The sequence below is a fragment of the Solenopsis invicta genome, chromosome 4 (assembly GCF_016802725.1).
Source record: "Solenopsis invicta isolate M01_SB chromosome 4, UNIL_Sinv_3.0, whole genome shotgun sequence".
Lineage (NCBI taxonomy): Eukaryota > Metazoa > Arthropoda > Insecta > Hymenoptera > Formicidae > Solenopsis > Solenopsis invicta.
In genome coordinates, this window is record NC_052667.1 from 26,785,646 (window position 1) to 26,812,259 (window position 26,614).

The 26,614-nt window shown below is 33.1% G+C and overlaps 2 protein-coding genes across 2 annotated transcripts in view; one reads left to right on the plus strand and one right to left on the minus strand.

Annotated features, from left to right (window-relative positions):
• Positions 1-26,614, minus strand: part of LOC105196320 (tektin-3) — a 157,360-nt gene that overhangs the window by 82,331 nt on the left and 48,415 nt on the right. The window lies entirely within an intron of this gene.
• The window catches only part of LOC105196326 (GTP-binding protein Di-Ras2), a 72,606-nt gene that overhangs the window by 3,277 nt on the left and 42,715 nt on the right, over positions 1-26,614 (plus strand). The window contains exon 2 of the mRNA XM_026132755.2: positions 19,712-19,749. The gene's annotated coding sequence lies outside the window, so the exon portion shown is untranslated. The remainder of the gene's footprint in view (positions 1-19,711; positions 19,750-26,614) is intronic.

Sequence of the window (26,614 nt, forward strand, 5' to 3'; positions counted from 1 at the left end):
TTTTCACAATTTTTCTTGGTACCCTGATACTCGCGATACAGTTACGCATGATACGCTCACGTAAAACGTAATAATTATTTTCCGAGAATTTTGCATTAATATTTCGAGGTGAACAACGAGTCGGACGTTTTTTGCGATGCACTTTATAAATTTCATCCGGTCAAATCAGTCGCGATAATATTTTTTAGTCGCGATAAAATTTCGCCAATCGCAAAGTGCACGCGTCCAATTTTTATTCTGACCTTTATTTCAACCGCGGAGGCGGCGGCATTCTATTAAACGTCTCTTGACCCTATCTTTTTATCTGCCAGTTTATCGACGCGTCGTATAGCACGATGATCGCCCATTCTCTCGCGAAGAGCGCGATATTATTATTTTTTTTTTATCCCGGTCATCGACATTGTTGTGTATCGCGGAGGGGACAATTATTGCCGTCGACGGTTCGATCGTCGTATAGAAGAGACGTAATTCAGCCGTCACAAAGTGGAACGAGCGCGTCGATCCGAGATCGATAAACGGCGACGGCGCGTTTTCCCCGTGGTAGCCTAGTATAGAAAAGAGCTCGGTCAAGAATGACGTATTTAATCGGATTAAGGTGAACCTCGCGACCGCCGTCTACTTTCTTCTCTGCGAGGCAGGAAGCGAGTAATCGACTTCCAAGAGCGATCTCACCCCTCAGGTTTATTGCGGCGCATCTTGAAGTATAGAAGAACGTCCCGTTGCGCTCCTCTATACTTCACCTTTTCTCAAGGGAACAGCCAATAGCCAATAGCGTATCAGCTGTCGCCACTCCTTGGCGAGTTATTAGCGGTCTATATACCGATAGTAATATCAATCAGAAACAATAAAGAGATACGCCACGATTAATTACGTTACCCTCACTCGATCAATAAAGGTCCAAATATTTCTATTTTGAAGATGTGAGGGTATAACGCGTTCAGGGAAATAAAAAGAACAAGAAACAAAGGAAAAAAAAACAAACAAAGAAAATCCTCACAATTAAAATTGTTACATTACAGTACATTATCTTCATTGATATCAACTGCTCTCTAAGAGTTTAATCTTATTAGCAGATGCTTCAAATACTTTGGGTTCAATTTTTCTCTGTTAAAATGTCAAAATACTAATGATCTTTGCGAGTTATGAACGATAAAGAAAGTAAGGCAACCTCGAATTAAACTTTTGTCAAGTAATTAACTGACAAAAGACCTTATCATTCATTTAATGCTGAATGAGCACAGTTCTAATTAAAGGTTTAATCGCTGTTCAACCTTGGAAATTAAAAAGTTGCAATAACTGATAGCTCACCGTAAAATTTTCGGTAAAAGTTTACGATTCGTATTAACGTTAAAAATGTTTGGATCAATATAAATTATATATAAATTTATACGTGTGTATTCACAAATGTAATTTTATTCAATAATTTCATTTAATTAATTTTTAATACAAATTAATTTTATATAAAATCTTAATAAAGAGACTTTTTAAAATAATATCTTTGAACCAATTTCATCATGTGTAAAATAATTAATATATATATATATATATATATATATATATATATATAATATATATATATATAAATATAATAATATCATGAATATGAAAGATTCCTCTTTTAATGAGGAAAGCAAGCGAATTCTATTAAAGATTGGTATCCATTATAATAAAAGGTTATATACCTTTAACCGTTTCACGGTTTACTGTGCAAATAGGATAGTTGCAATAATAGTCCTCCTTTATAACAGTAGAGAAAGTTATAGACATTCTGACCTACAGATGTATAGACAGTTGACTTTGTGGAATTATCTGAATTCTGTAAGGAGGGTTTTGTGCCTCGAAATGAAAGGGAGTCTGCCGCGCAGCTGTTACCTCTGTAAGACTTCTTATAGATATATATCTCTACAATTAAAGAGAAATTCTCTTAATACGATCAATACACTACCATGCATTTTTACAATTATCCGCTATGACCCACATCTCATTTTAAATAATTTTATTTCACTCTTTCAATCATTATAATTATGTTAAAAAAATTAATTAGGAAAAAAAACACGTACGGCGTACGCGCAATTTCGACGAACTTTCCGTAAAAATAATTTTCCGGAATTTTTCGAAATTATTGCACAATGTGATAATACTTCTGTGTGATTGTCGCAAGAACTTAAGGTATTTAAATATTATTACAACTTTAATTGCTAATTCTCTAAAGAATTCTTGCCAAGGGATTAAAAATCACGCGTAATTATTCATGAAATAACGCAAGCACACATTTCTTCATATTTATTTTTTTTCCTATTCGTTTGAACATAGCCAGCAATTCTTAGAACAGAGATTTTCCGCGATTCGCAGCAAAAGTTTTGAAACTCAATGCGGTTTTGGAGACCATATTTCTCCTTTGTGATGACGGATCAAATTACACGCGTGCATGCGTCGTAAAATAAATTAACTTGATAATCCAATTCTACTAATTACTATTTATAATTTGGCGAAATAAGTAACGCAATTATGTGAATAAATACCAGCATATAAATTTAATAATTTAAGTGTAACGTGATAAAAAAAATCTCATCATCTAGGTACAACGCAGAAAAAAAGAAGAGAAAAAGTATTAGAAAATCAAATATATCTTATACATACTTTAAAGAAAAAACATTGTGCAATAAAATATATATGATATTTTAAAAATAATAATAACAGAAAAATCATGATTTTGTTATATGTTCATGTAGAAATAAGCAAATTAATTACATGCAAATTCTTTTACATGTGTGAGTATACATGAATTCGTCGTACAATTGTATTTAATATTCATTCAAATAATATGAATAATTAAAAATTAGTCTTTTTACTATAAATTATGTGCGATCAATAAATACATGAAGTAAATAAAGTTTCTTTATCAATCAATCAATGTTACATTAAAAATTAATTATATAAAAATATTATTAATATTTTATACTTTTATTTTATAATTTAATGTTTATAAGCTAAGATACAAGATGATGTAAATCTAAAAATGTTACCATGAAGCGACATTCTGTCAGCATTTTAAAGTTTTAAATTGAGTTTTAATAAAAAGTCTTCTTATTGTAAAAGTCTTCTTATTGTAACTTTTGCCCCTCTGTCGATCGAAGTTTCGTTATGGGAATCATTCGTTATGGGAAATTTTCCTTCTCGCTGAAAGATAACGGACTTCTTTTCTCTTTAAAATAAGGGGAAAAAGTTCGGCGAATATTTTGCTCTTAATACATATAAATCGCATTCTCTGGGAATAATTATCAGAATAAAAGCATTAAGGTTAAATATTAAACGAGGGCATCCGAAATAAGTATAATAACACAAAAAATCACTATTCGTAAAATAGTAAATTTTGATTTTGATAAGCATATAAAAAAAAAGACAATCACGCGGTATTTTTTATTTTGCAATTTATATGCAGCGCGATAATCTTTATATATCACAATCAAAAAATGGCGCACATTTTATGATATTTCCGAGAAAGATGTTTCATACGCAAAAAAATATAAGGAGCTTCAAAAATGCGATAAATCATTCATCTATTCATACTTGTAGCCACGCAAGAACTATTGAACGACTTATGTGACACTGTATCTACTATATTTAGATCACTCTTTCATTGTGTTTTTGCATCCTTTGGATACTGAGTCACAAGCTTTAATTCATTTTGTGCAATAGATACAGTTAGCTTTTCTATCATTGAGTTTTCCCTTCCTCAAGACCATTATCTTGCCAAAGTTGTACTCATTGAGGGATTATCGTCGATAGTTTTATGTTCCAAAACATGTGCATCAAACTCCGTCGATCAGCAAATTAGTCGCCGAAAGCGAACTAATGAAATATTTAATATTACGTATAAAATATATATAAATGTAAAATATTTTTTCGACGTAACATGAATAAATTGTAACAGAATGTGGTTGACGCCATTTGTCCAAACATCGTCGTAAAAACAGTATGGCGAGATGACCGCATGTGTACATTTTTACATATTCTTACTTGAAAAAAAAAAAATACGTATAAAACAGATGTGTCCAAGCTTCGTATACACAGCTCTTTCGGGATATCTCTTTTATAATATTTATCTATTTATATGCTTGATACATATTTTTTTTAGAAACTATAACGATTTTGGAATATTATTGCATATTTTCGAATGTATGACTACAATAAGTTTTGAATTTTGTAGTAAAAATGATTTGTTACAGATCTGTCAGAGAGCAAAGAAATTATTTTTAAATAAAACTATAAATGTAGTTCGATACATTTTTTTCAAAAATCCAATATCGTTTCTTTAGGTACCTATGCTTTAGTACAATGTGCAGCGTAGTGTTTAAAAAAAAGGAGGCTAGCAAAAAGAATTCAACGAGTTGTCTGCAGAACTGTCACCGTCCATTACGAGGAAACGGACTTCTTTCCTTTCGCGACAAACGAGCGTCGTGACGAACGAACAGCCAATTTTACAAAACGAATAATCATTTTGAAAGGTCAAGGCCCTCAAGTCCTCTACTTTAATCCACATACATTTTATCAATCTTTCTATTGCAAATAAAAATTTTCCTAAAAAATTTAAATAATTTCTTTCGTTATAAATATACGTATAATACAATACACAAACGTCGTAAATCGCGAGATGTTTTTTCTTTATTAAGCGAAATAATTTAAAAAGTTTAAATACTAAAAAATTTGCACATATCTTTTATTTATAGTAGATAAAATTCGTTTCTAATCTTTGAAATTTTATCGGTATTTTTTTAACCCGAAATTCTATAAAAATCAGATATCGTATGAAGCTAAAATAATGAATGTGTTAGAGTCAAATAAAAATTTCAATTGCAGACAAAAACTCGAGTACCAACCATCTCTATTTTCCAATTCAAATTTATCAATTAACAAAGACGGTTCTAAATAGAACACTTATATTTATTTTGTATGCGATTTTAGTATATTACGCGTCATGACTTTATTGCGCATCCAGTGAATTTATTTTAACCATAAAGTTTTCGCACATTTAAACAATTACAATATTTTTCATCCAAAGAAAAAAGAAGATTCGCGATAGAATTTTATTTTCGGGATCTCGATTTGAGTTATATAAGGTATATTTTTCGATTCGCATCGACTATTGGTGATTAATGAAATATTCCAACGTGAGAAATATGTCGTTGGATTTCCATTTATCCGCAAAATTGAACGAATCTTTGCATAAACCGTGCTTTTAATCAATTATCAACAAGCGTCATAAACATATTCGACAATGTTGACATACATACGTATAGGTTTTAGAATTGTCCAAAGAGGTAGACGCCATTCAGCGCATGATACGCAGAGATAATTCTAAAAAATTAGAATGTCATTTAATTTAGGGATTAATTTAACACATTTTAGAGAAAATTGTAGAAAATGTAGCAAGGAAGAGCATATGCACGTGTCGCAATTTCCGCTTGTGACGTCATCTTACACTACCTCTATTAAAAAACTTTCTCTTTACGACGCCGTTTTTTGCAAGAGAGAATATTTCATCTCTCATAATAATAAAAAGCAGAGATATATGTATAATCACAAATTTGCGTAAACGTAAGCAAGAGAAAGAACGTGAAAAGTACTGGAAGATTCAATTTTATTTATTCACATCATTGCCGTGTTACTTATTAACAATTTAATATAAGCATGTTTTCACAATATTGCGCGATTAAAAGTAATGCAATTAATACGCGCAATAACTTGCGCCGCGTAGTTATATATAAATTACTAATTAAAGTTACATGTGCCACTAGAAATGCGAATGTAAGAGGTGAAAAAGCGTCGTTACGTGGTTTTTATTCGCAGCGAATATGATTACGCGGGGTAACCACTCAAATATAATCCAAATATAAAAATGTTCAAATTATTCGAGCGAATTATTCGAATGTTGAGGCATATTGAAATTCCAGCAATTCTCTGAGGACACACACACGTACGCACACAAGCGGTCGCAGTCATGTACGCAGAATTTTTCAGACTGACAGCGACTAATCGAGAATCGCGCGAAAGTTCTCATAAAAGAGAGCATGCCGCAAAATAAATTCCTTTATCCATGATTCATCGACCTCAACCGCGCTTTACTTATACCATTGATCTCATCAGAATCTCTGAAGAAGTAGTAAAGTGACATCGAGATGTTTCAGACATTTATCGACTCGCTAAATGTGTCTGTTATCAAAGAAAATTTATGTAATATAATTACAGTGTTCATTTAATTAGATACGAAAGTTTTGAAATATGTAATAAACTATTATTGTAACGTTTAATTAATGTCAAACAGTTAAAAGTTTAAAATTTATATATAACGAAGAATGCGTGTGTATGCGCATAATAAAAGTAATAATTTATTCTATGTTAAATTGTTTTTCTTTTATAGATAATAACGAAGCGACGCTTTCAGTCTTTGTGAAAAAAGTAACGCTTGCAACATTTATCTAGGGATCCATTTATTTCCACCCAATTTATATCTTTATTTAAAGAATTTATTGCATGTTATGTCGTGAAGTACAGACATCTGCTAGTCCTTTCATATCATTCTGACGAGCGAGGTGTTGGATCTTTGAAATTGTTTTGAGATAGATCGAGAGCACGTGTGGCGGACTCAGAACGAGAAAATTATTCAACCGGCTGCCCGGAAAGTGACTAAAAGAGAGTGAGAAAAAACGTCGGCTGCCAAAACGCCAGTACCTCTGTAGGGGAGCTACCCTCCTGCGGATAGAAACCCACCGCCGCTGCCGCCACACAATAATGCATGAAAGGGTTTTTTAAAAAAAAATGGAACTTTCACGCTTTTTTAAATTCTATTTTTACAATCAATTCATATTACTTCTTGCCGCAATTTTTTAATTATTTTTTGCAACAAATCAATAAGATGTGGCATTTTAATAAATGGAGGCAGTTATTCGCGGTAAAAATAATAAAAAAATGTTTCCAAAGGATATTTAACTATTCTATGTATACACATATATACAATATCCCGAAAAAAATACTAAATTTTATTTCCTCGAACTGTACACCCTGTTTTTTTCAATTATTACACAAGTATTGTTGTTCAAATTCAGTATTTCTTCTCATCGTTCTTTTTCATCGTTTAATTATTCAACGTAAATACGTGTTCTAAATATACATGTTTCTAAATTAAGGTTTCGTCCGATTAAGCATTGTCCGTCAGCGGCGCGAGAAACACATCTATGAAAAAGTTTTTCTTTTCATCCGCTTCGCTAAGCCAAATGAAAAGGACTTATTGACGCAAGCGTTTCTTCGTGACTTTCGTAAAACGCCATCCACGTTCAACGCTTTTGATTAAGGGCGCGTCGCCATGTGTAGTTTTGCTGCGTTGCCCGTTTTGACTTAATAACGAATTCGCGCGTCAATCGTCCGATATGCATCTTCGTCTGTCGTCTGCAACGAATTCGGTAACGTACAATAGAAAAATACTATTCAATCGATTTTCGATTCCCACTTGAAAGAAACGATCTAGATAAAAATTTAATACATCACGTATGGAGTAATTAAACAAGTATTTCTATGACATTTTTATTATCTTTCTCTCTTTTCTTTTATTACCGTTGCTACCACTTCGATGCAATCCAAAAAGACGAGGAAATTATTTCGTCGCAATAATTAATGCCACAAAACGCGAACTGGTGAAATTCATATCTCTCGATGTTGAAACCCCGTATTTTTTTCATGTTTCGCGCGATACAAAGGTTTGCTTAGACACGTACAAAATATATCTGTATATTAAAGAACTTTTTGTATATCAGTTTTCCAAAATATTGACAATCTTTTTCGACATATTGAATGGCTAGATTTTTATACGTTATTTAGTTTGATATTTATATTTATTTTTCCATATTCGTATCCGACTGCATATGGTACATGCAGCGATTTTAACGCTATACCGTCCGCCTACGGTGCTTATTCTCGTGTCATTACGCGACAGATTTTTATAGATTCAACATTACTGTTTGAACAACGGTCGTATGTGCAAGGTTGTCAGCCATAATTTCGGTATTTTAGTAGCACTGAGCAACAACGGATTGTTGCGATTACAGTTTTTGATCAAATCATAACGAATCATGAAAATATATTGAGATATCGAAGAATATATCGTTATATCGATATCTAATGACCAATTCGTAGATAATTTTTTCAAAAATATTGCTCCACAATCTCATAATAAGGACGTCAACAGAATTCGTTGTTTGTACAAAAGAAAGTGAACGAAGCTCAACATCCCATGGCGAAACGATAACAAAGGATGCGTACGTTGTCCAATAAACCCATAAACTTTGTACCACACCAGCGCTCTTTTGTAAATCCGTCCGCTCTTAATTTTAAAAGACAGCCCGTTCGAGGAAGAAACTCCGCGAAACTGGGAATTCTCGAGAGGAAAAACTCGCGCGCGAACATGAAAAGCTGATTACGTGGTTCCGAGTTTCAAGGAAAACGGTATTCTCCGTTATTTCTTTGATGACTTCTGAGCAAAATGCAGTTTTACAGAAATGTTGAAAAAAAATGTCAGAGACGTATCGTAAAAATTAAGATGCAAGAATGGAGAGTAAACAAATCATTATACTGACGACATTGGAGAAATACATAAATTATCAAGTTTCGTTTCATTTTTACTTTTTATTTTAAAAGAATGACATTTTTCCTCTTTCCTCTAATAACTATAAAATAATAAAATTAATATGATTTTAAAGACCATGCTATGCATTTTTTTAAATAAAAACAAATATATTTTACTGAAAAATAAAAGAAGACAACAAAAAATAAGAACGAGAAAGAAGGAAGAGAGAGCAACATCTGATTGCTTTAAACAGACTATTGCACGCTAAACGCTTATTTTAAATCGATATTTCGTGCAGAAAAAATTTGTGAAATACAGGTGATTAATGACTGTAACCGATCTTCTGGAACCCTCTGATGGCTGCTGAGGTTTTACCCGGATAAAAATGAAAACGTCGATAATACGGCAAAAACATTTCGAGGAAGAAGGAAGCCGGCGGCTAAATCGGAGAACATTTGGCAATATTCGAGCGAATCCCATATTGAAGCGCTATACATTTATGGAATGAAATCGATACACCGTATTGTGGCTCGCAATCATTTTTTTAATCGTTTCGATAGAGTTTCGTTCAGATAAATCGATGGTCAAAGTTAACATTCTGCCAAATCGGATCGAATAATTTCACTCGGGTATAATCTCCCTTTTTTTCTGTATAGATTTATTTTACAAAAACTATATAGTAGAAAATATAAATAATATAAATTATCAATTTAAAATAAATTTTAAAGTATATAACGATGGGAAAAAAAAACTATAAAGGGGAATCTTTATTAAACACGGAAGAGATTATTTGATTCAAATAAATGTTATATGTTATTAGTACTATTCTTTAAATAATTTTTTTACCCCAGACAAATATTATTTGTTCGAAGTAAATATTATATAAAAATATACATAGATCTATTTATAGGAGGGAAAACATTATAAAAATAGCTCGATTACATTCTTTTTTTGTTGGATAAGCAAAGGCAGCATGGAGAAAAGGAGGAATGCATACTGTTCCACTCCACACAAACGCGACGAAAGAAAGGTCCTGCGTGATTTCCTAGAGAAAACAGAGGAAAAGAGCAATCTTAACCAACTATTCTTAGCCGCAACAGCGTACAATATCTACACTTTAAGAAAAGAAGGTGTTCGACTTTTTGCAACAGCCGGTCGCGATAAACCTCGGTGGATTATGGTCGGTCGGACTTGAAAGAAGAAGATTAGAGAAGATCCGGTGTGGCAAATGAAGTTTGCTCGTCGCATCGCAACGATCTTATTAGAGGGTAAACACGTTTAAAGAGAGTACTGCTGTGCAACAATCTCGCGATTACCGAGTACCGTAGAAAATTAACGAATGTCATCGATGTTATTCAAGAAGCTACAAAAATTATTAGACTTAAAAAATCGAATTTTTATCAAAAATTTGTTCAGAAAATCTTTTTTTACTGTTCGATATTTAAGCAAAGTGAAAGAAAAAGCCAAACTATAAATTACTTTTCTTAAACTCTCAAAATCTTTATCTTTCCGATTCAATAACAAAGTAAAGTTTTACTATCTACATTTATTTATTTATTTTGTTATAAAATTTTAATATTAGCTAATTCTCAGTATTTTATATTTTTGACGTGTACATAATTAAATTCTAGAAATATTTATCAAGATTTGCATGAGACGTTGGTTCTTTACGTTCGCTTAAATATTTACAGTATAATGGTCTAGACACTCCGCGAATAAATTTTTTTTAACAGTTTTCGCAGAGGTCTAACTCTGACATATTTTTTTTAGACTAATGAGGTGTCTCAAGAGCTTCCATGATGTAGAAGATATTTTCTTACACGTGCCTTTACGCTCTTTTCACCAAAGATTAGTAACTAAAACACACACGTTTTTATGACGAATAAAAGCTTTAAAATTCTGTACTGAAAACAGAAAAGAAAACAATGGAATATAAAAAAATTTCCATTCTCAGCGCACTTTGACAGACGCATATTCGTACGAGATTTGACGATTTGTTGCTTTACCTTCTCCGCCAAGTATTTTTATTGTTCTTGTAATTATTGCTCGAGTTATTTTCTCACTTTATCTTCAAAATGTATTTTTATAAAATTATCGCGACAATCACTTCATAATACATCTTTTTCCTTTTAAACAAATATGTTCACATTTTTTTCTTACTTCACTTTGAAATTAATTGACCATTAATTTTTTTCATGTCCAGCTTGCTTTTTTATTCTATTGGTACATATTATATATAGAAATTTCTGTCGATAAAACAACCGGCTGTACAGTCTAGTACTGTTTGAAACATCTCTACGTTAACATGAGAATTGTTCGTGAAAAGTAAAGCTCTTAAAAGTCGTTGCGAGAAAGCAAAAGTCTATTCTTTCTATCACATTTGTGTTTATAAATACTTTTCACAAGCGCAATTGAGTTCACTCATAACCCGAAGTAGCCGTAAATAGAATTACTTCAACCAATATTGCCAACTTATTCTTAGCGTATTTTTGCTAACAAACCGTAACTGATTAGAATTAAATTCGCAACCGTAATAAACGGTTTTTCTCGCATCTCCGGCGACCGGAATCTTCTCGCAAAGTCTGAAAACGCATTAGGTAATTGTGAGTCTTAGAGTTTTACGGGATACGTTCGACGCGAGATGCACTTTTATGAGACGTTCCCGAGGCGTTAATATGATAGATCGTATTAAGAAGTCGATCGTTGAAAGTAGGAAACCGCCTCATCCGATTATAACCTGCACATAAAATTTTCAGGAAGTCACGTTTTTAAAGAATTCGCAGAAAAATAACATGTATATGAGAATTGTGAAATAATGCATGATGTATCGGAAAATTTTGTTACTTTTTCTATCACGTAATATTTTTTGTTAATAAAAATAGATAATGATATAAAAATTTCTCTCTCCCTTTTTTTATAAACTTGGCGAAATGAAGAATTGAGATAAACAAGTAGAAAAAAAAAATTGTAAGTTTTGCAAAATAAAACACAATCATTATAAAATATACTATATAATGGCAAATATTGAGAAATAATCAACAACTGTTTATTAGCACTCGTACGAAATTTTCGTGTTATATAATCGCATTATTATTAGAAATTTTTCTAAGTAATTAATCTTTTTATCACGTAGTATTTTTTGCAAGTAAATAAAAGGTAAACCAAAATGAATAAAAATATGGGAATAATTTTATTTCCCTTTTCATCTCCTATAAATTTAACGCACTGCCCAGAAAAAGAATTGGTGCGATAGATAATAAAAAAATTGTCACGTACATACAAACAAATAAAACATAATAATTAAACATTAAATTCATTGCAAATGGATATCGGAATCGGAGATCTATATGAAAATAACCAATAATGCTGCTTTTATCAAAGTATATAAAACCATTAAAATAAGCGGTTGTCGATGTACCGATGTAATTAATGTGCACCATTGTCTTTTATCATATTATCTGTTTTTGCACAATAACATTCTGGTAATAACTTTCTAATATACAAATATTAAAACGCATGGAAATCCATCTGTAAATTCTCCGTTCGTAACATGGCTAGCGAAAAGAGAAGTTTGACGACTTGTAAATACGAGAATGATCGAATAAGCAGTAACAAGAAAAGAGAATTAACGTTAAACGCAATCTAATATATTGTACAACTAGTAGGTCAAATATTAGCATATAAATTATCTTTACGAAGTTCAAATCTCGCGACATTCGTATTTCTATCTCAGATTTAGAAATCCTTGAGCAATTGAGATTATTAAGCTGTTTTAAAGCACTCGCGTTCTTATCTTAATCGAGAAATGCGGCATTTGGGATTGACTTTCGAATTAAGACTCGGACTACCTTGGGATTTTGAACGAAACGACTCGGAAATACATATACGCCTTCGCTTTTTTTTTTTACTTTCTCTTCATGTATAAATTTTCGTCCATTACCGTTCCATAACATAATAAAGATATCATTTCATCGTAATAGAGCTTTGAAAGTAAATTACATTCCGAATATTTAAAAATTGGGTCGTACGTATATGCAGAGCGTTGAAATTACTTGTACAATCACAGGCAATGCGCTCACATTTTCAAATATATGTGTATGTTCGTTACCTTAGGGTTAATCTAAGACTAACCTAATAACGTGCTCTTTGCTTCTTGTTTCTTGCTTCTTGCCTACTGCCTTTATGCCTCTTTGCGTAACGTTTTACGGAAATGGATGAGATAAAAGTTGACGTACTCCGAAAGAGACGAGAAACACGATTGTCAAAATATTGCGCAAAGAGGCAAAAAGCAAGAAGCAAGAAAGAAGCGAAGAGCGCATTGCAGATTAGCCTTTTATCTCTCGAGAGCGTGAGGGAAAGATTGCATTAATATTCCACGTCCTTATACAACCGAACACAACATATCGTCTCACAGTTACGGATGACTGTAGTGATACGAAAGTTTTTCTGTTCATTACATCCACTCGGGTTTTCAACATTGAATCGATTGCTGAACGAACTGTAAAATGAGTACTCGTAGTACATCGCTGTGTACATTTGTTTTTTGGTTTGCCTCTCTTGCTCTGCAGCACCAACGATTTAATTTGTTATATATTGAAATTCTAATTACAATTTTTAATACGTTCTTTAACGTTTCTCTCACTCTGTGCTGAATGCACATGTTGCATAGCACGTACATGTACGCTACACATAACGTGTACATTACTGTACATGCCACACTACGTTATACGCACCACTAGATACGACCATTTGTAAAGTGTTTTAATTCTAATAGTGCCTAGATTTTTGTGTGCATGTGTAATTAAAAGATGATTGTACGAGTACAATGTTGCGTCGGATCGAAATTCACACGGTTATATTTAGTGCACATGTACGCGAATATGGACTATAGAATGTAAAGTGGGACGTGCTGCTAATGCTTATCACGCGACTCCACATGCATTCTTCTGCACCAGTGTGCAACCACATTAAAGCGGCGACGTGGTATGCCGATGCCGTGAGGAACGAAACGAAGCATTTAGCCACCGAATGCATGGATTGCCTAATGTTCAAATTACAATTGCCGTAAAGAGAATGACTGTGTTTACTACGGAGCGCACGTAGACACGAAGAAGTAAGATTAATTTGCCGTCTATATCTCTTTCTCTTTTTTAATCTAACACGACCTGATAATTGAATTCAATTTTCTCGCAGAACCGACAACCACTGTTTGCCGATCGATTAAAAGATCCTCCTCTGCGAGATGAGAGTAAAATAAGTTTCATAAATAATTCATAATTGATACAAATTTAATCTTCCTGTATCATTTTTGGCCTTAAGCAATTGCTATCATGATAGCAATGAAAGATAATTTATAATGGAACGCAATATGCAACCTAAATAACAAATTGATCTTTTAATGGTAATATAAATGTTTCAGTTACGATGCAAATGTATAAGCGAATAACAAAGCACTATGTGTGCGAATAATAATATTATTGTGCAAGAGCACGTACGAACGATTAACGAATTTTACATTGAAATGTGACGAGATTACATTTTCACTATTTGTTATATCATGCATGCTTACATGGAAAAAATAAAGTTCTTAAAAAACACATTATATATGCTGTATAGAAATAACTAATCATATTATTTTTATTAAAGTGCATAGTCGTAGAATTATTGGCGTATCGATATTTATTGTATGTTATGAATTATCACTTTCTAATCAATCTTCACTCTAACATTAATAATTTGCCACGTAAACTAAAACGTATGGAAAAATTATGTATCTGTTCTATGTAACTATACATGGTTAATAAAAAAAAAAGGAAAACTTTACGAATTGAATAAAAAACTATGAAGATTTCCTCTTCAAGCCATACAATTTTTGTCTGAAACATTTTCCAGGGTAACGCGTCATTCACAAGATATTTAAGATGAATAATTGAAATGGGATACCCTGAATGTTTCATTACACTCTCTTATCTCTCGAGAAAAATGAAGAAAACATGATATAAATATTCTACGATATCGTACGATCAAACGTATACATTGTCTCGTGAATATATAATATATAATTAAAAGAAGTGACATGCAAAATTTGCACGATTGCAAAAACACGGTAACACACGATTTGCAACTAATCTAATAAATTCTTTTGTATTTTACATTTGTACTTTTTGAAGATTCGTGGAATTTTCAACGGTAGACACATCTAAAAGTATTGCTGAATGCTTATTGACATTTAACAGACATTTGATGTGAAATTAGTTAAAGTTTAAGTACCATATAACAAATTATTCATTAATTACTATTTATGTACATTATTCGATTGTATACAAAAACAACGGATTTAATTTTCTATTAAAATACCTTTGACAATTATAAAAATAATTATGGATAATTTTAAGTAATTTATATGTAAATGTTATTAATATCTATAATATTATTACATGCTAAAAAATGAATTTTAATTTTTTAAATAATTCTCTTGAAATATCAAGATATAAAGGGTCACTGAACATGTTATCAATATGTTATCGAAATTAAATTAAAGATTTTTGTATAGGCGGTTATCAGAGCACTGCTATACTTTCTCAATACCTGGAAATCTTTTCAATCTACTCTTATACAGAAACTTGCAACCGACTTGTAATTACGAAGTTTCTATACTCAAGTTGAATGAACGAATATTGAAATTTCAATAGATTGACATTGCGCTTTTTCCGAAAAGGCTGTATCGATAACCTTGCGTGGCGTAAAACATTCTTAGCGTACGTGAAAAAAGTTTTTTTTTTCATAGAGAAAAAAAAACGTTGTGAGGTGAGATTGATGTATCGATCCTTAGGTACTCCCTTCTTCGCGAGAAAAAAAACTTGACATGACTTTGTGCTTACGTTTTCCTCTCCGCTAAAGTTTTTAGAGACTATATCACTAATTCAGAGTCTATGTTAAATGTTCATTCAGAAATTGCTGTTGAAATAAAAAATTTGTTAGTTATTTTATTGGCCTTTGATTTTTCATTTATAGAAACAAACGATTAAATTATGTACAAAAAGCCTTAACACATTAAAGTCCACAGGTCACCAAAATTAACCAAAAAAATAACGAAGGATAAACAAAAATTTTGATACAAAAAGCACACTGCATAAAAATCAATTTTGCAAAAAATTGTTATAAACTATTTTTTTTGCATAAATGGAAAACGACTTAAGTAAAATTTGTACATATTTTTTTAGTCATAAATTATTAAAAGTGAAACAAATCATACAATCGATTAGCGTAATCCAGTTTGCTTCTACAGGCAACAATAAAAAATTTGTTCATCACAATTAATTGCAAAATTAATTTTTCTAATAAACTTTTTACGTCAAAAATATTTTTTCATCTGGTTTTATTTTCAATTATGTTTTTGTTAACTTTGCTGATTTGGTCGTGAACCTTAAATTATCTTTATCCTTTGTCAAATGTATAAATTCTTCGATTAATTAAGAATAAATATTTTTAAAATAAAAATTTGAATATCGTACCCTTGCACACATTCTATTTTTTTATTAAAATATTTGTGTAATTATTTGATAAATCAAAATTTTGCAATTCATTTTGAAGTCGAGGAACCGTGGAATTGAATCAATCGGTCGTCAGTTCGAATGTTCGTTCATCAGCGTAATCAGCGGGATTGGTCGGCGCCTCGAATTACACATTAAGCAAACGGACAGTGTAAGCAAGCTGACACAACCTCGGTGATCAAGTTGGATTTCGATCGAAGCGCATAAGATGCCGAGAGAGATCCTGGGAATTGACCGAAAGCACGCACGCCGCGAAACCACGGATAAGCCCAACGACGCATCGGGGTGCAATCTCTGGTCCATTAAATTTTCGTATTACCAGTTCGTGCTATACAGGACGCGCGTGCTTCGCGTCATCGAGGGCATAATTACACGGCCACAGAAGCCGAGAAATACGTCGCATGCCGCACCTACGCCCGTTAAGCGTCTCTTTATCATGTGGCGCGATTCCGTCCCTCCTTCGACGATCATCGCGAAAAGCCCCTGGTACCTCTTTCTCTCCTTTTTCCGACCCTCTTTCTCTCTCTCTCTCTCTCTCTCTCTACCTCGCCTCCACTTGATACATGTCGGTCAACCGTGCAATACACAATGACGGAAAACTCGCGCGCGGTGCGATGTGAACTTATAGTACGAACTTGGCAACAGCGACCACGAGAGAAAATCAATAGAGCCTTTTAACCCTCTCCTCTGTCAGATGAAAAAAACGCCGCCTACGAGTGCCCGAATCGAGTTTCGTCGTTTATTGTTTATCGGTTAATTGTTAGGATTCTTTTTTTAATCAAAGGGACGCGCTACGCCCGCGTGTGAAAGAGAATAGCGCTAGTAATCGCGTATATAAACGAAGCTTATTGATTTACGTCCACCGTTTCAATATACGTGTCAGGCGTGAAAGCATAATAGAATCCGTTTATAATAAACGATATAATGAAGTTTTCACTATTGGTTAATTGAAATGATACTTTCGAAAATGCGAGATTCATATTTCCGTGTAGCTGCCTTCGGAAAGACGAGCGGGAATTATATTGCAACTTTGCTAATTCTTATTTGCCTAATTAAGTACGACGATAGAGTTTGAGAGAAAGAGATATTCAAATCTTATATTATAATTGTTTAATTATAAACGCGGAATTATCCAACAGTGTTGTCTGAGACGGATTAAGAGCGCGATGAGCACGTAATAATTTAAGATAAGATCAACTCTGCACGCCGTATTTAACTACCATTAAATACCAGAGTTTACATTTATACACGCGCATACTCAGAGAAGCGCCCATTCTCCGCTCGTTGGTAATAGCGATCAAGCGTGTCACATGTTTTCCGCGTTAACAGCGAGAAAGTGTCAATAAAAGCGTAATTTAAGCGAGATGCAAGGTTAACGCTCTGCTAACTTGATAGGCAGGGCCGCTGTACTAATCGATGTGAGAAAACCGTGGCGAGGAAACGAGGGTGTGGCGTTAATTGAACGTTATCGCTGATTAATCGATGACATTCAGGAGCATGCACGATAGATTGACGATACGCGTACAGCAGGGAGCAGGAGTTACGCATATAGTTATTTCCATTAGCGTTAAAAATATAATTGTAAACTGTATACATGAAAAAAAAAAATATTTAATATAATATTTTATTTAGAAAATGTCATTATATAAATACGTTGTTTCTTTTTAAATTAATTTTTGCATAAAAAATATGTATTTCTGTACTACTATCGCGGAAATAAGTAGTACAGGTTTAATAATCGTGTACTGATGCATCCAAGTCTGCGAGTTTATCTGCCAAGAAAGCGCTTTTGCATGCAAAGTCTTTCGACCAAAAGTACATGCTTATCCTCTCGAAAAATATTTACGCAATTTATGAAGAGAAGTATCGTATCCGATTCCAATGTAGAATAATAATATTTTGCAGAATTTATTCGATCGAATATCATGGCACTCACATTATTATCAGATTGTAAACTGTTTCTTTTATCGATGAAAAAGTTTTTATCCCATTTTCGCGGCAAACGCAAAGCTGCCAGTAACGATTCCCAGAATGTTTATGACGTCTACTAATTTAGATTGAATTGTCGAGACGCAATTATAAGATCTCGCCTGGCGAGCGATTCAAAATGAGTTTCTCTCTTCGTGTAAAACTGTCGTGAAATTTCAGATTACTCTCGTACAAGACATTTTCATTAACGCTGCTATGATTGCTCATAATTACAGTTTACGTCATATACTTGACAAGTTTTTCTTATATAAGTTATTGATTTACCAAATCTTCTACACAGACTTCTGACCAAACGTTTATAAACTGTGCATGAAAATATTAAGTCTTTCGTAAAAGAAAAATCTTTCATTTTGCTTCATGAAATAATTTTTATATAGGATTTTTGCATAGGACATATTAAAAAAGATAATGGACAATAAAATAAAATTAAAAAAAAATAAATTTAAAAAACATAATAAAACGTAGAATTATGAGAGCGTTATAAATCGCTAATAAAATGGGGGCTTTTTTGAGAATAAATTTTCACAAACCGATAGACTTAATTGAGATTAACGTAAAATAAATTCTATTTAAATGATTAATTAAAATTTTATTTTGTAACGTTTTATTACCAAGGTATTAAATATCTCATATTAGAAAATTGTGAAAATAATATCCAATCAAATATTCGTTAAAAAAAAATCTTTTTCAAATTAATAAAGAGCAATTCATGAAGCATCTGCACGAAAAAAAATCTATCCTGTAAAGAGACCAATAAAAAATAACAAATTTCTAGATATAAAAATGAAAAGGTTTCTACGGCAGGGTATAAGCTCCCATAGGAAAAATTCGTTTTATGATATCGTACCTGACAACGACAGCGCGTTCAACCTGTCCCCGTGCAATTCGTCTGAAGAAGCGACGTTTCACGGTCGGTTTGTCAGAGATGTTCTCGAAGAATCCACTCACGAAAATCAACCTACGCGATCGCCCCTGTCCGTTCACGGGGATATAAAGCAGAACATTGTTTTACCAGCAAATCACGTAACGGTTTTTCTCTCCACTTGTGCGTGATCCACGGCTTTGCGAGCCCTTCGAGGAGTTGGAAGAGCGCCGCTTCTTTCCGACATTTTTACGACCGGTCCGGCCTGACAAACACAACCCATTGCGAGACATAATCCTACTGTGTAATCCGGACTCATACAACATCTTTCTTTATTTCTTAGCTTCAGTGACCGCCTTTCTTTTATGATCTGCACGGTCAGCGAATAAAATATTACATAGTTGACAAAATGTTGATTTGTCTCTTTATTTGTTTCCTAAATTACAAATGCTTCACGAATACTCGTAAAATGATAAAACTTTATACGTTTGAACAAATTTTGTAAAGTAAATGCAATAAGACTTTTCTACTATGTTTCGGCATGATGAGTTTTAAGCTAAATAAAAAAAAAATATTTTATGAACGTTCGCGAATAGATATAATTCATATAATATATAGATTAAATTATATATATCAGTTTTAATAACTAATATTTCTAATAATTTATTTTTTTTTTTTTACTTACAGATTCAGTTTTCTGCACGCGGAATATTCTGCATTTGAAGGTAAGTTTCAAGACATCTAAGAAAATGAAATGTTCAAACTTTAAAATTACTGAGTCAATATTTATAAATCCATTTTCATTAATTAAATTTTATCGAGAAAATTCGAATTTGAGAATCGCGTTTAACATACAACTGCTGATGTAGACAGATAAATTACTATTTATTTAGAGTTCGCATGAATTAATAACTCAAGAACTAATAAGAATCAGCACTTTAAGAGTCAGCAAAGTTGCAATTAATTCTTTTTAAGATTCACATTTTTCAATTTGTAAAAAAAACGTTTTATATTATTTGCAATTTGTCTTATTCCTAGCTACGTATTTGGTCTTTTTTTACACAGCTGTCAAAACATTTTATTCGCGTTTGTCCTTTATGGAATATTCATTCGCAACGACAATTATGTTATTATCTCTGTGCAACTGAATAATCAAACTTGTTGATCGCTTTTGCAATCGTTTTCTCATTCGATATATTTTTACATATCTGGAACACAAAGCAGTATCTTCGAGATTAAATCCCTAGTGTACACGCCTACGTGCAACGAAATTGGCATCGGTTGATTCGCGCGCGAATTTCTTGATTTCGATTGGATTGGAAAAATTCTACATGCTCCGCATGCTCGTGACGATCAAGCATCGTTGATCACGACCCGAGATGCGACAGATCGTAACTGATGCGCATAAGATATGCACATTAGGATTTGCAGGGGAGCTGTCGAGGGCGTTCCGAGAGTTCAATTTAGAAAATTGAAATAGCGAGTGTGTCATTGTCATCAGGCTTGATTTCGTGCGGGCTTGATTCAGGATAGATGTCGTTTCAGTGTATTTCATTTCGTAGTTTTTAGTTTTAATTTTAGATTAGGGCCGTAATGTTCAACGCGTCAAACGAGTTGTGTCAACATGCCCTATTTGTTCACGAAAAAATCAATTTCATCGTAATAATTTAAAAAGTTTAACTGTATAGTAAATCAGAAATTTATAAGAATAATTTTATGTAGGACCATCAATACAATCATGTCGAACGCTCAAGCTTATGATAATATTGCTGCAAAAAGTTTTGACGTTCCAGTAATCAGCTTAAACATACGTAATTTTTTTTTCAGATCTATATCTCAGCAAAATTTGCAAATTGTTTCTTTCTGTGTTAAAAACCTGTCCACTATTATTTTTGAAAAAAAAGGACAATTGTGATAAACGACAAACTTTTGAAAGAATTTCGTACTAAAATATTTTTTTATTTGGTCTGTGAGCGTATCTCGGCAATAACAATTTCAGTTAGCCAGACGACGTGAAAAGATTGAGAAGCATAGCTCCGCGTCCATTGTTGACGGAATCTACTACGTTTTCCAACGATTGTGCAACTGCTTCTAAACCGAACCGTTCGTTCACATCGCAAATGTGAATGCCGCTACCGGTCTGTCCGCGGCGTTTCATACTTGTTCAAACTCTCCTTCCCACGGCGGCTTGCTCGTCCGATAAGCATTCCGACGTGGCTTTAAAATTAATGGCTTTCAACCACGAAGGTTGACGGCGCCCGCTATTGACATCGTGGCGTCCGTAAACGAACAGGAAGTTGTGTGACTCGCGTGCGCGCGAAAATAATTAAACCCGAGAACGAGTTGCACGTGCGGTCGATCAATATCTTCCGTCAAAGACTGCATTTTTAGACTTAACGGGACGTTTTCCCGTTATAAAATAGTTTTCAGTAACCATGATTATTCCCGTCGTTTTATAATCGGCGATATAAAAGTATTAGCATTGCTCTCTCTCTCTCCTTTTTTTCTGAAATCGTCTTTCTACCGGAAGTATTACGTGCAGCATTTTTCAGAAGAATCCTGCAATATATTTCAAGATTACTGTATGTGCCCGAGATTTATTGGATATTCCTTTAATCACCGAAAAGAAACTAAAAAGTTTCAATACCGAGGTAGAAATACTTCTGAATTATTTTACGCGGTTAATATTTATAACGCTGGCAAATTAAATACAATTAAATAAAGCAAACAAATGTCCGATAACGGAATTAGATAGAAAAATTTCCTTCATACATCCATCATACTAAAATATTTAGCCTTCTCTATCGAAATATATCTTTCAAATTGTTTCTTTGATCGTGAGAAACAACTACGATAACTCGGTTTAACGAGGCGTCGTCTTCTCGGTGGAACGCGAGCCATCGATATTCGCGTTGTTGCTATGACTAATGGCCCGAACCACTTGTTGAAAGCGAATCCATCTGAAACGCTCGCCTCGCATTTCGAGCAAGATCTTTGACTAACATTCATGCTCTTTGAACGCACTAGTTTCACCCTATTTTGACTTTGTCTCAGGTGTGAAACAACCTGGCTCACGAAACTTGTGAAGAAATTCTATTTCATAAACGAATATCGTCTTTACAACTGATGCATGCTCGTAAAATCATTAAAGTAATTTTTAATAATACAAATTGACATTTATTTGTGATTGAAAATATTGCTTAACGATAGCCAGCTCTTTTTAGAACTAGATTGTTATAGTTCTACCTAAAATTTGGCCAACTCGTTTGCTTTAGCTAATTCAAAAATGAGAATGTTCTTTCATTCAAACAGTCGAACGTATACAAGCCTTGTCGATGCATGAACAAATATTTCGCTTTAATCGAGGCAAGCGTACATTTGGAGAAAAGCGACGAGAATCGTGAAAATAAAATTTTTACGATTGGTCGTATGTGGAAGCAAATTGAAGTGCCAGAAGCGACGAACTGCGAGCTGCCGTGCCGATTATTTGTAAATGGTGATCGAAAAACGATTCACCGTTCATGCGCGTATGCCAGTTTTACATTCATTCAATGTAATTTACATAATCATATTTCCACTGAACCTCACAAGGAATCTTACGTTACAGCTTCAAGGTCGGCAAATGCAAAGACATATTGCTAGATTAGATACATAAATTGCCTTCATTTTACTTTAAATAGAAGAATAAAGACCCTCCCCCCCCCCAAAAAAAAAAATTATCGACGATAGAAAACATTTCCAATATTTCGTTTCAATGTGGTCAACGGACAAATTGAATCACATATCTAAAAAAAAATAATATAAAAAAGAATAAAAAAAACAAGGTAACAAAAAATTTAATGGATAATATCCAAATCTCTATAAAAATCTAGGCCGCGGATTGAAACAAGAGAAAAAGCTTTCTCCAGAGAAACTTATCGCGCAAAGAGAACTCTTTCTCTCTCTCTCTCTTACTCTTCTGGAAATAAAATTTTCTATCCGAGGTGAAATGTACCGCGCTCTTGTCGACGTATATGCGACCTTTTATGTTGTAATAAATAATAAGGCAACTGTCGCGCATGTTTCTTCTTCCCCGGTCCGCGACGAGATAAAGCGGCCTGATATCCCAACTGCCGTGCACCAGAATAGACGACGGATATGCCGACGACAACTTCGTGGTATATTTTATAGGGACTGTTATTATATCTCGCGCACACACCACTCGTCGCGTGTCGCGTTTATTCCATCCGTGCTGTGTTCTAAACACGGTGTTTTCAGCTACAGAAATATGCTCCCCGTAAATAAAATATCACCGTACATTTCCGCTGTCGCTTACACCATGCAGTATCGTGATTGCGTAACTCTACGAGAGCAGCAGGGACTCGTCAGCTCATTAATTTTTTAAATTTTTTCTTTACATTTCCTTCCAATTTCATTTCCCTCTATGCCTTTCTCTTTTTTATATTTCCTCGTTTTTTTTTTTTTACTCATGTTCAATTAGAGTCGAGAACTGTAAAATAGCTGAACGTTCAACTCTGTGAATTGCATTTCTACAGAAAATACGTCTCGAGCGTGCTTCTAACAATCGTCCGACCACGCGAAAAATAGTTATCGAGCGTTTAAGAAGTCTTCAAGCATGATCGAGATCCACTCGACCCTTTACCAGAGAGCTTTGCCTAACACTCTTTTTCAAGGACTCAAGTACCGACCAGCTGCTAAACTTTCCCGAGAGGCGAGCATAGCGAAATATATTAGCGCTTGACCGCTAATAAAAAAAATGTAAGATAGACGAAAATCTGAATTTTCACCTACCGTTATATACGCGTATTGATTATCGGATTACGCATTACTCAATTATTCAAATGGATCCGTAATGGGTAAATAAAGATTACATCAATTCAAATTAATGTCATACCTAAGTAAATTAATTACAGCAATAATTAATAATTATTGTTTTAGTGTTTTACTTTAATTTATATTAGAAAAACATTTGACTTCTTTTACACGTGATATATCGAGTCACTTTTTTATCTCCCAATCAATATCGCTCGAAAGATGCTTCTAAAGTTTCTATTTTGAAGTTCATCCTTGACGTTTTTCAACCGTGTGAGGCGCAAATTCACTCTCTCGATTAAAGCTTTGAAAAGGTCGACCTGCGAAATCGGCCGTCCGAACACCGAATTTTCATCGTCATGCATCAAAAGGAAGAATTGCGGGGAGATCGCGTCGAGGACCCCCTGACCCGGTTTCGCTACGTCCGTATCTTTGAATCGGCGCTGGAGGGCTACCTCGGAGGCAAGATTCACCATCACGTGTTAGAGAGCGTTAGGCCTCGGTTGAACTCGCAAATAAGCTTGTAACTGCTCGTAGCAAATCTGCGCCACCCCGTGGGTGCGCAATTTCGTGCTAAGAATTCTCGCGCTGCCGCCCTAGGAGTTGCCTCTTGACTTTCAAGATTAAGTCAAATATATTTCAAGAACGTAATAAAACCGAGAGACGAGTCATGATTTCGTAAGCATTGTGACGTAGAATCGGCTATCTCTTCAATGATCACAAGAAATTGGGAAGTAGGTAATCCTACAAGCCTTTCAGAATACCAATTGCATTCTATAAATGCGCTCAATGAAATTAAAGTCATGAAAGAGACTCAAGTTTAGCGAAAATAACAAATTTCGAAAATACTAATGTAAATAATTTAAATTTCGACCAATAAATAACTCTAATCCTTATTATATAGTGGATAATAATTTTTTTTAAATAACGTTTTTCTCAAAATTAATTTTAGCTCAAGATCTCGAATGATTATTGAACTTCATATGAAATACAACAATTGCAGTCCAGTTGAGATATTTTACTTGGATAGAGAGTTTTCGAAACATACATTACACTTAAAAAAAAGTAATTTTGTTTAACTACTAATTAAATAATTAACACGGGCGGCAATTAATAAAATATATAAGAAGCAATGGAAGTCAAATTGAAATTAAATTGATTAAGTGTCATCAAAGTTAAAATTCGTGATAATAAAAGGAGGTGTAATATTCTAACCAATTCCAACAAGCGAAAAATCAATAAGAGTCAATAAGAATCCCCGAGTTCGCAATTATCTATGTTTCATCAGCATTTCAGAGATATATTTATTCATTTGATATTAATATTTCCACATTTCGTTGAAAATGTACGAAAACAATTGCACATAAATATATTTATTATTTATTATTAATCAGTTGTATGTAATGATATCGCATTAAGCTATTGAATTATCATCCTATTATCTACACAATTTTATTTTTCACATGTGATCGACTGAGGCGCGAATACTAAAGATATTACCAATATTGGATATTACTATTTAATTTTGCGCATTACGTTTAATAGAGTTCTTGATTATTACTCCGTGTTTACGTATTGAATGAATGTTGCACTACAACGTTCGCAATATCTGAGTTTCTTTATGATGCTTACTGCTTAATGAAAATTTGTCTATTACCATCTCTGTCATTTAACTTATGACTTGTTTAACAACGTATTTTAATAACTAAGTGAAGTAGAAAATCAATGATATAAATTGAATGATAAAATTAATAAATATGGTTAAATGCATTATAAAAGAATGCATTTAAAGCATTAAATTAACATAGCATAATTATAAATATTAACGGCATAAGTTAATTATTTTATCAATCTATTTTGATATTTATAATTTCGAAAAACAGTTTGGCTTATTGTTAGTATGACTTAGCTTTCTTTTATTTCTTCTCTTGCGATGTACCTATAATAATAAAAAAAAAAGTAATCAAATATTCTTTTCACTGTAAATGAAATTAAACTGGTAGACTGCATCGTAACCAAAAGTTTTAATTCTACGAGTTTTGTATTTGTGCATTCTTTCATGCAAAACGAGTCGACGTATTGTTACATATATTCCAAAGTTAATCATTTACATTAATCTCCCAGCCCATTCATTTCAAAGCAATGGATCTATGAGATACTCACAAATCCATTACCTTAGATTAAATTAAAAGATAATTTAATATTCACTAATACGACGCAGCAGCTCTGTTTCGTCATTGCTCAATGTGTGTTAAGCCGTCTCCTCTCCTCTTAGATCTTCTATTGAAATCGCACAAGGCAACATTCGCGAAAAGGAAATTTAGTACAACACTCACACGCGTATTAATCTCTCTCATTGCCGGTCTGAAATATTTAATATTTCATAATATAATTTCGCGAAAATATTCCATGCCTCGTGTTTCAAATTATTTCCGATGAATGAGTTATTATCGTACATTAAATGTCTCATTTGTATAAATTACACATAATTGTTTAAAGAAGAAGATTTACTTACATATCGATCAAACACGTATTTACATGTTAAATTAATTATTCACGACATTTCCGATGTTAACCATGCAATTTCACGAAACACATTTTACGAATCAATAATTACTGTCGAAAAACGATCGATGTATTACACAAAGATAATGAAATAGTAATTTAATAACGATAATAATGCCCATTCGTTATCGCTTCGATTTTTAAGTCAAATAAAACACAGGGAATATTTCAATATTACTTGTTATTTCGATACACTTATAAATCGTAAAAATT